This window comes from Neophocaena asiaeorientalis, unplaced genomic scaffold, assembly GCF_003031525.2.
Source record: "Neophocaena asiaeorientalis asiaeorientalis breed wild unplaced genomic scaffold, Neophocaena_asiaeorientalis_V1.1 scaffold514, whole genome shotgun sequence".
In the NCBI taxonomy this organism is placed as follows: domain Eukaryota; kingdom Metazoa; phylum Chordata; class Mammalia; order Artiodactyla; family Phocoenidae; genus Neophocaena; species Neophocaena asiaeorientalis.
Window position 1 is genome coordinate 436,318 of NW_020174914.1, and position 11,816 is coordinate 448,133.

Genomic DNA, 11,816 nt, shown 5'->3' on the forward strand with positions numbered 1-11,816 from the left:
GTATTAATACATAAGGGAAGCAAAATCCCTGCTCCTTTGAGACCAAAAAAAAAAAAAAGTTAAAGCAGAGGATACGTACAAAATAAAATATGCAGTAGAAGAATGGTGAAGGCTATTTTAGAGTGGTGTCTAGAAAGGTCCCACTAAGGACATACCAGTTAAGCTAAGAACTGTATGGTGATAAATAACCAAGGGAAGATGTGTGAGATGTGTGCTCCACGCAGATGAACTAAGGCAAATGGACCTGCGAAAAAAAGACTTGAATGTTTAAGAAACAGAATAGAGGCTGGTCAGCTAACTGAGACCAGGAATATTAGAAGATACGTTCAAAGTGGTTGGTTTATTATGGCTGTTTACTACGATGCTGAGAGCTTAGCTAAGGGACTCTATAATATTGCTGCCTTGACATCCATTCTGTGTGGCCAGACAGGCTGCAGAGGCCTTGAACTGTCACTAGCCTCCTGCTTGCAACTCATGCCTTAGTTCACAGTCTGCAGAGTCACAAGTAAATATAAATTCCTGATGTGACTTCCCCAACAACCCTGTGAAAAGCACTCTCCTCAGCTGCCCAGAGCCTTCCCCAGTGCAAACCTTAGAAAAGACCCTCCCTGCTTGAAGTTTACAGAGGACTTCACCCCCTTGGACTCTAATAAAGGCGTGTGCCACAGGTTCTTCCCTGTTCTCTCTACCTGTACCCTACCTTGTCCTCCCCCTTATGGCCCCTGGAGGTGCTAAGTACCTCCTTCAGGACCTGCAAGTAATAAACTTCTCTATTTTACCTTCCCTTGCAATCTGATCTTTTATTGAACTACACTATATGGCTCACCATTCACACCCTGGAGGTCTACTAAACAAATGTTAATTTAACAAGGTCACAACAAATAGGGTTTTGGGGAGAGTCCTAGGGATGCCTTTGGGGCTACAGGATCTAGTAAACAAGGTTATTTCAGCCTTAAAGGCAGAGTTATGAGTTGTTACCAGCCCTCACAAAGTGGACTTTGTAGGGTGAATATATGAGAGAGAAGGGTAACCCAATGCTACACATACTTCCCATGCCTCCTTTGATCATCTTCTCCCCACTTCCTGTTGCAGTGTTAGGAGAGCTTGAACCTGAGGCAAATTGTGAAGAGTTACTGTGGAGAAAAACCTTGCAGTGGATTGAATGTTTGTCTCCTGTCAAAATTCCTATGTTTAAACCCTAATCCTGTTGTGATGGTATTTTGAGATGAGGACTTTCAGAAGTGATTAGGTCATGAGGGTGGAGTCCTCATAAGTGGGAGTAGCGCTTTTATTAAAAGAGGTCAGAGAGCTAGCTAGCTCTCTTTCTGCCACTTGAAAATACAAGAAGCCAGCCCTGTGCAACGGGGAAGAGGGCTCTCACCAGAACCTGACTACTCTGACACCATGATCTCAGACTTCATTAACAGAGCTGTGAGAAATAGATATTTGTTGATTAAGCCACCCTGCCTATGGTAATTTGTTATAGCAGGCTGAACTAAGACAAGGTTTTTTTCTATTTTACATGTGTTAATCAAAATTATTTTATAGTGAGGCTGACAAGTGTTCTTGCAATAAAAGTCTATTCAGAATCATTCAGACAGAATGGTATTTTTTTTCCTAAGTTGCTCAATATTCCTGAAGGGTTGCAGGTCCTATAAAGGGAATTGTGACACCGGTACCACTATTCAGCCCACTTGTACTTAAAGGAATATACCTATCAATAAGCAGTAATTAGGCATCTACTCTATGTAAGACATTCTATTAGAAATGAAACAGAATGACACAGTCCATATTCTGCAGGAAATTATCTTCTACTTGGGGAGAAGTGATACAGGCCAACAGAAAATATAATTAACAACATGAGCCAACATCATTATAATTATCATCTACTTTATAATAATAACAAAGAGGTTTACTGAGCACTTACAATGTTCAGATATGCTTCTAAGTATTTCTAAGCACAGACCCTGTCATCTCTTGAATTCCAAAAGGTTCACTGCTGTCATTATACCCATTTTACAAGTAAGGAAATAGGGAAATAGAAAGACCAAGGAAATCGCCGAACCAACAATAATAAGTGTAACTATTAAGGAAATAAGGAATTTGCAGTGGAGAGAACGCTTTCAGTTTGGGGAGAGGTGGAAGAAAGTTTGATCTGGGGCTCAAAGTGCAGGTAGGTTTCTGAAAGGGGTGGGGGAGGGAAAGGAGAGAGGTGAGGAGGAGTGCATTCTAGCCTGAAGAAGTATCTCAGGAAGTTGTAGAAATCAGAAAGCTCAAGGTGGTTTCAGGGTTACTGAGTGTACCTGAATTTGGAGGGCAGTACGTTGAGAGATACTCAGTGTTCATCTTTGCAATTTATTTTATGGGGCCGTGTTGGAGAGTTAAATAGTTAGGAAATTATTATGGTGGTTTAGAGGTGGGCTGAAAAGTACAGAATTAGTATGGAGCTACTGGCTCTGGAAATGAGGCAGCAGATGTGAGGGAGTTTTGCAAGGAATAATCAATAGGCTTTCAAAACTAATTAGATGTTAGAGCTGTGCTGGGTCTGGTTGTGGAGGATTGAATTGCTTAAGGGGTGGCCACAGGATGGAGCTCGCCATTAACTAGCATGGAAACGCAGCCTGGGTCTTTTAGTAAGAGGGATTACAGACAAAACGCCAGACAGAATTCCAGAGGGCTACGAAAATAAAGCCCTTTAACAGCAATAAGTAAGAAATAATAAAAATAAAATTTTAAACAAATACAAATTTCTACATTTCTACCCCCAAAGCACATTTCCTGAAACAAACCAAGAACTAACATTTGAGTAGAAATATATCTGTACTTGGATCTTGTGTTGGTCATCAAACACACACAGAGAGATATAATACATAGATGAATAAATTAATATTCTTTGATCTGGCAATTTTTCTTAGGAATTTATCATAAATATCAGTAATAACCACAACTCCGTGTGTGTATGTATGCAACATGTATTTGATACCTGTCCTTCTCAGTACAACTTTAGTGTAAAAACAAGACATAATTTGGGAAAATTCAACACCCATTTATGATTAAAACCCTCCAGAAAGTAGGCATAGAGGGAACTTACCTCAACATCATAAAGGCCATATATGACAAACCCACAGCCAACATCGTCCTCAATGGTGAAAAACTGAAACCATTTCCACTAAGATCAGTAACAAGACAAGGTTGCCCACTCTCACCACTATTATTCAACATAGTTTTGGAAGTTTAAGGCACAGTAATCAGAGAAGAAAAAGAAATAAAAGGAATCCAAATCGGAAAAGAAGAAGTAAAACTGTCACTGTTTGCAGATGACATGATACTATACATAGAGAATCCTAAAGATGCTACCAGAAAACTACTAGAGCTAATCAATGAATTTGGTAAAGTAGCAGGATACAAAATTAATGCACAGAAATCTCTGGCATTCCTATACACTAATGATGAAAACTCTGAAAGTGAAATCAAGAAAACACTCCCATTTACCATTGCAACAAAAAGAATAAAATATCTAGGAATAAACCTACCTAAGGAGACAAAAGACCTGTATGCACAAAATTATAAGACACTGAAGAAAGAAATAAAAGATGAAACAGATAGAGAGATATACCATGTTCTTGGATTGGAAGAATCCACACTGTGAAAATGACTATACTACCCAAAGCAATCTACAGATTCAATGCAATCCTTATCAAACTACGACCGCAATTGTCACAGAACTAGAACAAAAAATTTCACAATTTGTATGGAAACACAAAAGACCCCGAATAGCCAAAGCAATCTTGAGAAAGAAAAACGGAGCTGGAGAAATCAGGCTCCCTGACCTCAGACTATACTACAAAGCTACAGTAATCAAGACAGTATGGTACTGGCACTAAAACAGAAAGATAGATCAATGGAACAGGATAGAAAGCCCATGTGGTGGACAGTCACTAAGGTGGCCCTGATGATCCCTGCCTCCTGGTGTTCACACCTTTGTGTGGGTGTGATCTTGCAATGCATAGTCATGGCAATGAAAACTATGCATGATGTTATATTAATGAACAATCCTAGGAACTATCTCTAGGATATTCATTCTAGGTGTCATAATTTCCCAAAAGCTCATGAATTTTGTTTCTCACTACACAAATTATTTATGCTGGCGTTTCTGGGTGGTGCAGCAGAGGGTTTGAAGGGTTTGGAAAACCTCTCTCTTGGCTCTCTACTACAAGGCAGAACCTCACTGTAGATAGGCTAGTAGCTGTTTCCACGGGCTGAGTGTATCCACCATGTGGCAACTGCCAGAGGAGAAAGGCCATGAACAAAGACCCATCACTCAGCCTCTTCTTGTGTGTCCTTCGAGCCTACTGCCGAAAACAGTATTTTGTGTAGCACTTAGGTGTCACTGTCAATATTTTAAACAATAAAGGATGGTGTCAGATTATTTTTGCTCCAATTTTGGGCAGCTTTATGGAAATGACCAAGTGAGAAATGCTACAGTCAGATAGTTGGATGCATGGTCTTTCCTGAACCAAATCAGAGAGGTGCTCATGAACAGCTCCAGGTAAAAATGGCTGGTGAAAGTCTATGACCTGGAAAAGACTTCAAAGCAACCCTATTATTAGCAAGATGTGGGTGATCTACTCACAGAGATAGGGCAGGATGAGGCACAAAGCAAGAACAATGCAGAGACCTCAGGGCTCCCAGGATGAGAATATCCTACCTCTTCAGTTTCTCGGCTTGTGTTCGTGGAAGACAGATAGACATTGTACAATTCTCATCTCAACTGACTGTGTTTGATTTTTTTGTTACTGATAATTAAATCAACATCCTCATCTTGAGGTTGGGAGTGCTTAGACTTATAGGGCTCTAGGCTACACCTTCCCCCAAATTGCTCAGAGTTCCTTGACCGCGGACAGGCTAGGGCTTTCTGACTCCAAAATTATTTTCTATTAAATAGGTAACATAGTCATTGCTCTCAAGGTTCAAGTGAATTACAGGAGAAAAAGATATTTTCTACAATACACATGATTCAAGCCATGAGGAAAAAGCAAAGCAAAGCAAGGCAAAGCAAGGCAAAACAAAACAAATGAAACTGAGAAAGACAGTCATGGAGAGTTGCTGATAATGTACATAGAGGAAGACTTTGGATCTTGCTTATAGGACCATAAACAGAGTGTTTTTCTCATTGTAAATTGAACAATGGGCATTATTTAGACATAAAGATTAGAGGGGAGGCATGGCAATGGAGGAGATGGGGAAAACATTCTATAGGCAGAGTTATACTTTATTAGAAGGCACAGATAAGAAAAGCATATTCAGGGAAGAGGATATACTCTGAGGATTAGGGTATATGAGCAAGAAGAAAAAAAGAGTAAGAATGGAATATGGACTTTATTCTTTAGGCATTAGGGAGGTATTCCAGGCTTTTTGGAACCAGAATGACCTATCAAAGCAAAATGTCTCATAATTTGACTGCAAAGATTAAATTGATGGAGACGGGAAAGCATGCTGCCAGAGTAAAATAATCTCAAAGTTAATGAACAAATCAACTAAAGAAGCTGCATTTATAATAAATAAGAAGGAATGGTTGGGAAGGTAGAACCAAAAACCCCAAAGATTTTAAGAGTTGGGGGCAGATGAGCATTGCTGAAGGGACGGGTCTCAAAGTTTTTAGCCTATTGGATGCTAGAAACAGAAAGGTCAGGAGGTAGAGGAAGCCTTGAGTGTTTTGGAAATTCTACAGATAACTTTGGTTTTGGAAATGTTAATTCTAAAGAAATGATGACAAAGTTTCCAACTATGTCTTATGAGAGAGCTTAGTATGAGCACTAACATAATATTTGGGCCACATACAAAAAAGTGAGCTATTATGCAAGGGTCCAAATGGCATTGTGCTAAGTGGGTTAATATATTTACAGCTTGTGATAAGATTCACAGTACAGTTGTCCAGCTAAAGGATCTTTTTAAAAGTAAAAGAAGAGTACTTTCAAAAAATGTTTAACAGTTTCCTAGAGCACTTTTTTTTTCTTTCAGCAGGGCATGGATGGTGATATTTTCCCTTGAAATAATGGAATGTACTGAGATGGTTAAATAACTTCTCTTTCCATGCTAGAAGTCAGAAAGACAAAATTGACAAATAGAGAAAGAATGAGTCTGAACAGATAACAACAGATAGACTATATGGGGTAAGGGTAATGAAGGGATACAGGGAAGGGAGCACCTTGGCATGGGAGAAAGGCAGCAATGGAAGCATCCTTGTGTGTCCCTCACGGTGCAGGAGGTATACAGAGAGTGTGGGAGAGAATAAGAGGAAACACAGAAATTATAGGCTCTATGAGACAAGGGTTGCAAACTCTAGAAATGACAACGTAGTGCTGGGACACTTATTGAGGGAGTTGTTAGTCCCTCTTGAAATGAGGATGGAGGCCCTCAGAGACAATGATCAACGCAGGTCATGGTATCGGCAAAGGGCTAACCAACGTCAGAAGATGGAAGACCAAGAGCAAGAGAACAGGTAATAAATGGAACAAACAGGGCTGTAACCTTCTAGGCTTGTAAATTATTATGAACCCTCAAGAGGAGGAATAATTCTAAAACTCCAATAAATAATTTATTCCTTTCTTGAAGACATCTGTGATTCATTGTGTGTCTGTAATTTAGTGATTTATTAAATTTGGTCCTTTTAAATAATAAAAAATAATTTCATTTTTAGTTATTCTCGGATGATTACAGGGCCCTATATTGTCTAGTAACCACTGTACCCTGGCACCTGGCAAAAGCTTGGACTACAGTAGACAATAAATATTTTTCAATTAGTGAGTGAGTGGGTGAGTGCATGACTGAATTTAGTTTCAAATTCACTGTGGAACAGAAATCAGGTAAGAGAATTTCTTAATCCAAGTGGATCCTAATGAACATCTTGTCTTCATAATAGTGTCGAAGTAGGAAATAAACCATCCCTGATTAAGTCAACTTCTACCAATATGGTAGAAAGTGAGTCTCTGACAGTTACAGATGCAAGGAGTATAGTTCTCTTTTGAAATGTTTATAATTCAACATTGACTTGTCTACCTGATGGGATGTAAAACACTGTAACTCATTGCAATGCTGTTTGTAACCTTCTTTCAATATATGTTAAACAATAAATGATTTAAAAACAATAAACATGTTAATAAATGTATAGGTTTAAAACAAATATTAAAAACATAACTGCCTCTATAATGGTCCTGAGATATGTCTTCTATGGTGAACAGGAAAATAGTTATTTCTGTTATCTGTGGCATCTGCTTTTAAACTAACGCTAATACACCTTCTAAAAGATAACTAGATAAGTAGGTATTGGAGAGTGATCAAATAGATATGGTCCAGTGTATGGTTAAAATTAAACTGATAGGGGCTTCCCTGGTGGCGCAGTGGTTGAGAGTCCGCCTGCCGAAGCAGGGGACACAGGTTCGTGCCCCGGTCCGGGAAGATCCCACATGCCGCGGAGCGGCTGGGCCCGTGAGCCATGGCCGCTGAGCCTGCGCGTCCGGAGCCTGTGCTCCGCAACGGGAGAGGCCACAAGAGTGAGAGGCCCGCGTACCGCAAAAAAAAAAAAAAAAAAAAAAAAAATTAAACTGATATAAGTTTCACATCAATCATTTTGTCTATTCTAACATATTTTTCTGAAACCCTTTATTTTCTTTTACTTAACTATATGCCCAAAATACATTCCTTAATATTAATGGAAACACATTTTTATTGAATATTCTATAAGGGCTCTTAATGCACTAGAGTTTTTGGCTCTACATTTTGGTTCTTTATACTTAAGCCAGCTGTATACGGTTCCATTTTTGTACATACAACTACTTTTAGCACAGTAGACTGCCAAACTTCACTGACTTTTTTTTTTTCATGCTGCCTGCTCTATATTTATTATTCTCCTCAGAGTTTTCAAATTTAAGAAATTCACAGATGCCTTCTCTGTCTAGGCTCATTTATGTAGATTTTTATAACAGTAAATATGTCTACTGACCCACTCAACACTTCCCTTCTTACAGATCTGGTAAACTCTCAGTGTTTAAAGCATCTCTTCTTCCACTTAGAAATTTGCCTTAGTGTAAATCATTTTGTTATGTGATGTTTGAAAACTGTTCTTAACCATGATAGCATGGAGGTTAATAGGATTTAGATTATTGTTTGCACAGAATTTTATGACCTCAATGCACCCATTTGCTTTTTTATTAAAAAGATGTTTTAACCCCCTATTTGAGAAGAGATCAATATAATTTTAAGTTTTCTGATCAGCAGTACATGGCAGGACACCTCACTGATTTTAGACACAAATTTGGACATATGCTTGATAATGCTGGAAACTAATATCTTAGCAGTGAAATCGGTTTTTTTGGATCATGGCCAACTAAATTTCCAGAAAATTGAGTTATTATTCGACAAGAAGAAATAAGCTATATTTTCCATTGATAAATTTCATATTTTCTTCCCTTACATATCCTAAGCATTTACATTTTAAGGAAAAATATAAACTATTGGAAGAAAATTATGTTAGCTGTTGTGTTGAAAATATAGAAATATGAATGTTTTTTGAGTTTTTAAGTAGCTTGAGTTTAACATGATGGTCTAATATCTTTGTTTCAATTTTTCCACTTCTAAAATTATCTTTTTATTGACATGATGCTTAAGGACGTTATTAGAGAATGTCTGTAGAGCTGAAATGTAATATTAGCATTTTTAACATTACCAGATTTGAAAGGTTTTATTCTCAGGATCAATGAGTCACATGGTAAATTCCATCTCAGTTATTCATTATGATGACTTTTTTATATTGTAAATTCCATTCCATGTGTGCATGAATGATGTTTCTTGATTTGTGGTAAAATTAAACACTTTTATTAAATCTATTGTCAATCTATAATTCAGCACTGTTAATTCCACTCAGGAATTACTGTTTATGATGATAAATTGAGAGAATTAGCCATGACATTTCTGGGGCAAATTTCATATCTGGTAGAAAATGATCAGTGTTGGGGATCCAAATGCTACTAAGGTTATCAATTTTCCTGCCTTTGATGAAAATTTGTTTTGTTTATTGTCTCATTGACTTATATTACCATGTTCCGCCTATTACAGTTGGTGGTGTATTCAGTAACGATTTTCTACAAAAGCCACTTTCCTAAAGATCTTGATTCTTTCATAAACCTAATTGAGAAGCTATTCTGGGATTTCATGAATCTGAATAGAAGTTTAAATAATATTATCTTTTTTGTCTTTTAGCATCCAGAAACTGTACCTACAATACCAATCAGGATTAAAATCTCAGCATTCCAATAGAGAGTAGACTGATAACAAATCTATAATTATAGCTCTAGGAGAAGCTACTAGAATGAATTGAAAAACTGTTTTGTCCATGATTCTCAAAATGCAAATTGTGACATGAATTTTTATTTTACTAACATATCAGGTATTTTAACTTATTTCCAAAGAAAATTAAAATGTTGTTAAACTTGATATATTCTGTTTGCCTTTTAGGTCACTGAAATCCATTTTTCCATAATCAATAGACATATTCTTTAATGTTTTACTATTGCAGATTGAAATCTTATTTTCTATACTTTTGATTATGAACCTGCTTTAGTCTAAGGGTAATATTATGTTAATTTTTCCTTAGATTAATTTCTAGAAGTGGCTTCCTTTCTTTCAAATGGTCATTGGATTCTCATATGTTATTTTGCAGCTTTTAAAGTAATATTGTATTTAAAGTATGCAGAATCTACCAGAACAGTAGACAAGTTCTCTGAAGTTACTCTCTTTAGTGATCTTACTTTTCATAAACATTCTTTTAACAGATATCAGACTGAAACTCAATCTAGAACATACGAACTGAAAACAGAAGAAATACAGTGAGTTCCTATTTAAATACAAGATTAACGGAGGGGAAAGAAAGGGTATGCCCCTGGCCAAATGAAATAGTGAAATTGTTTTATTTTAAATTCATAGATAAATGATTCATATAAAATACTGCACATGTAGAAATAATTTTAAAAGAGTTAACAAGTAATAATTTAATCATATAACGTCATACTTGGCAATGTGGAAAACAGACTACATTTGCAATAAAAATGTTCAAAACTGATCATACTGAAAACTATTAACATAGTCATAATACTGAGTAGAAGGATAATTTTATTTTGTAGAATTTATTGAAAGTGAGATTATGGGGAATATATAGAGGCTAGTTCAAGGAGCAAAAAAGTAAAGAATTCATCTGTGTTGTTCATCTGTGAGCTGGTAAAGACCACCATTCTTTTACCAGATAAAGACCAGAATACCTGGTAAAAGAATGGTGAGCGATAGATCTAAGAAGTACTAAATAATGAGAATATTTACTATTTAGTTAGAACTGGACATATTAGATGTATATTAATGATAGTAATACGGCAAAATTAACTTCACAACCACACAATTTTAATATGATTGTACAAAATACATAAATCTCTGAGTGGGATGATTTAATAACGTATACTGTTGTTTAAGTGTACTTTTAAAAATTCTGAAAAATACTTATTCTAATTATATAACTAATAATAATTGCATCAAAATCCCAAAGCAGTTCACTGTTTACTTATGACATCTAAATAACTTAGAACAGGACCTGGTATACATTAAGCTATGCATTATATTAATGCTACATATTATACTGTGGTATCATATATATATTTATAAATACTGTATATATTAGTATTGCTGTTGTTCATTTTCAGACTTTTTAAAATTTATATAACTTTTAAATAGTAGCTGTAGATGTGAAATCAGCTGCTCTAACTAATAAAAATTTAAAAATCAATTCCTTCAGTTAAATTTCAGAAGGTCTGTAAAAGGGGAATAATGATTTTGGCTTTACATAACACATATACAGAGTGTCTAACCCATACGTGGTTTGTACAGATATTCCACAGTTGGGGACCTCACTCCTGAGAAGTTTTAAAGGAAATGCTATTTAGGAAGAAAAGATTTTCCATAATTTCAAATGTTTCTGAGAAGTTTTTATTTTGACCTTACTCATGGGGCATGGATTAGAACTTGTCTGACCTCTGTCACTCACAAAGGGTCCTGTGACATTTGGTGGGGATTCTCTGTTGTAGATGAGGATGACTTGTTCCCAATTCAAAGAACACTAAGTGGATAGGGTGCTTTCCTTCTAACTTTCATGATGAGTCCTTCAGAATGTCCTTAACAAATGAGCTTCTTTGGGAATAGAGGAATTTCAGAATTCAGAGTCTTCTAACACTAGTTAAGGACCATTTGCTCTCACACAAGGAAATAGACTCCTCTTGAGTGACACAGCTCTCTCCCAGCTACAGAAGGTACCGCAGAAACCAGAACAGCTTTCAGAGTACAATCATTGGATGGCTATGTACAGATTAGTGACAGTATTAATCATTAATCCTGTTAAATCTTTCGACTGTCCTTAATTGGTGGAAAATACAAAGTATGTGTCAGAACGCTGCTCTTTCCATATTAGGGGCATATGGACCCTAGCTTGAGAGCATGAGCTGAAACACTTAGAACCACTATGACTTTAAAAAGCATAAAATATTATAAAAGACTTCAGTTTTTAGATTTTATTTTATCTTTAAATGAAATTTATTTTCATCAAACCCATTATAAAAAAGTCAAATGGTTTGACTGATATTTATTACCAAAAATAGTAATATTCTTTACTTTTAAAAACAGTTCTATTTGCAAATGAAATCAAAACCATTGTGCATTTAAAATTTTATTAAATTTTTAAAAGATCTACCCCAAATTCATATGAATGTACTCTATTGCCT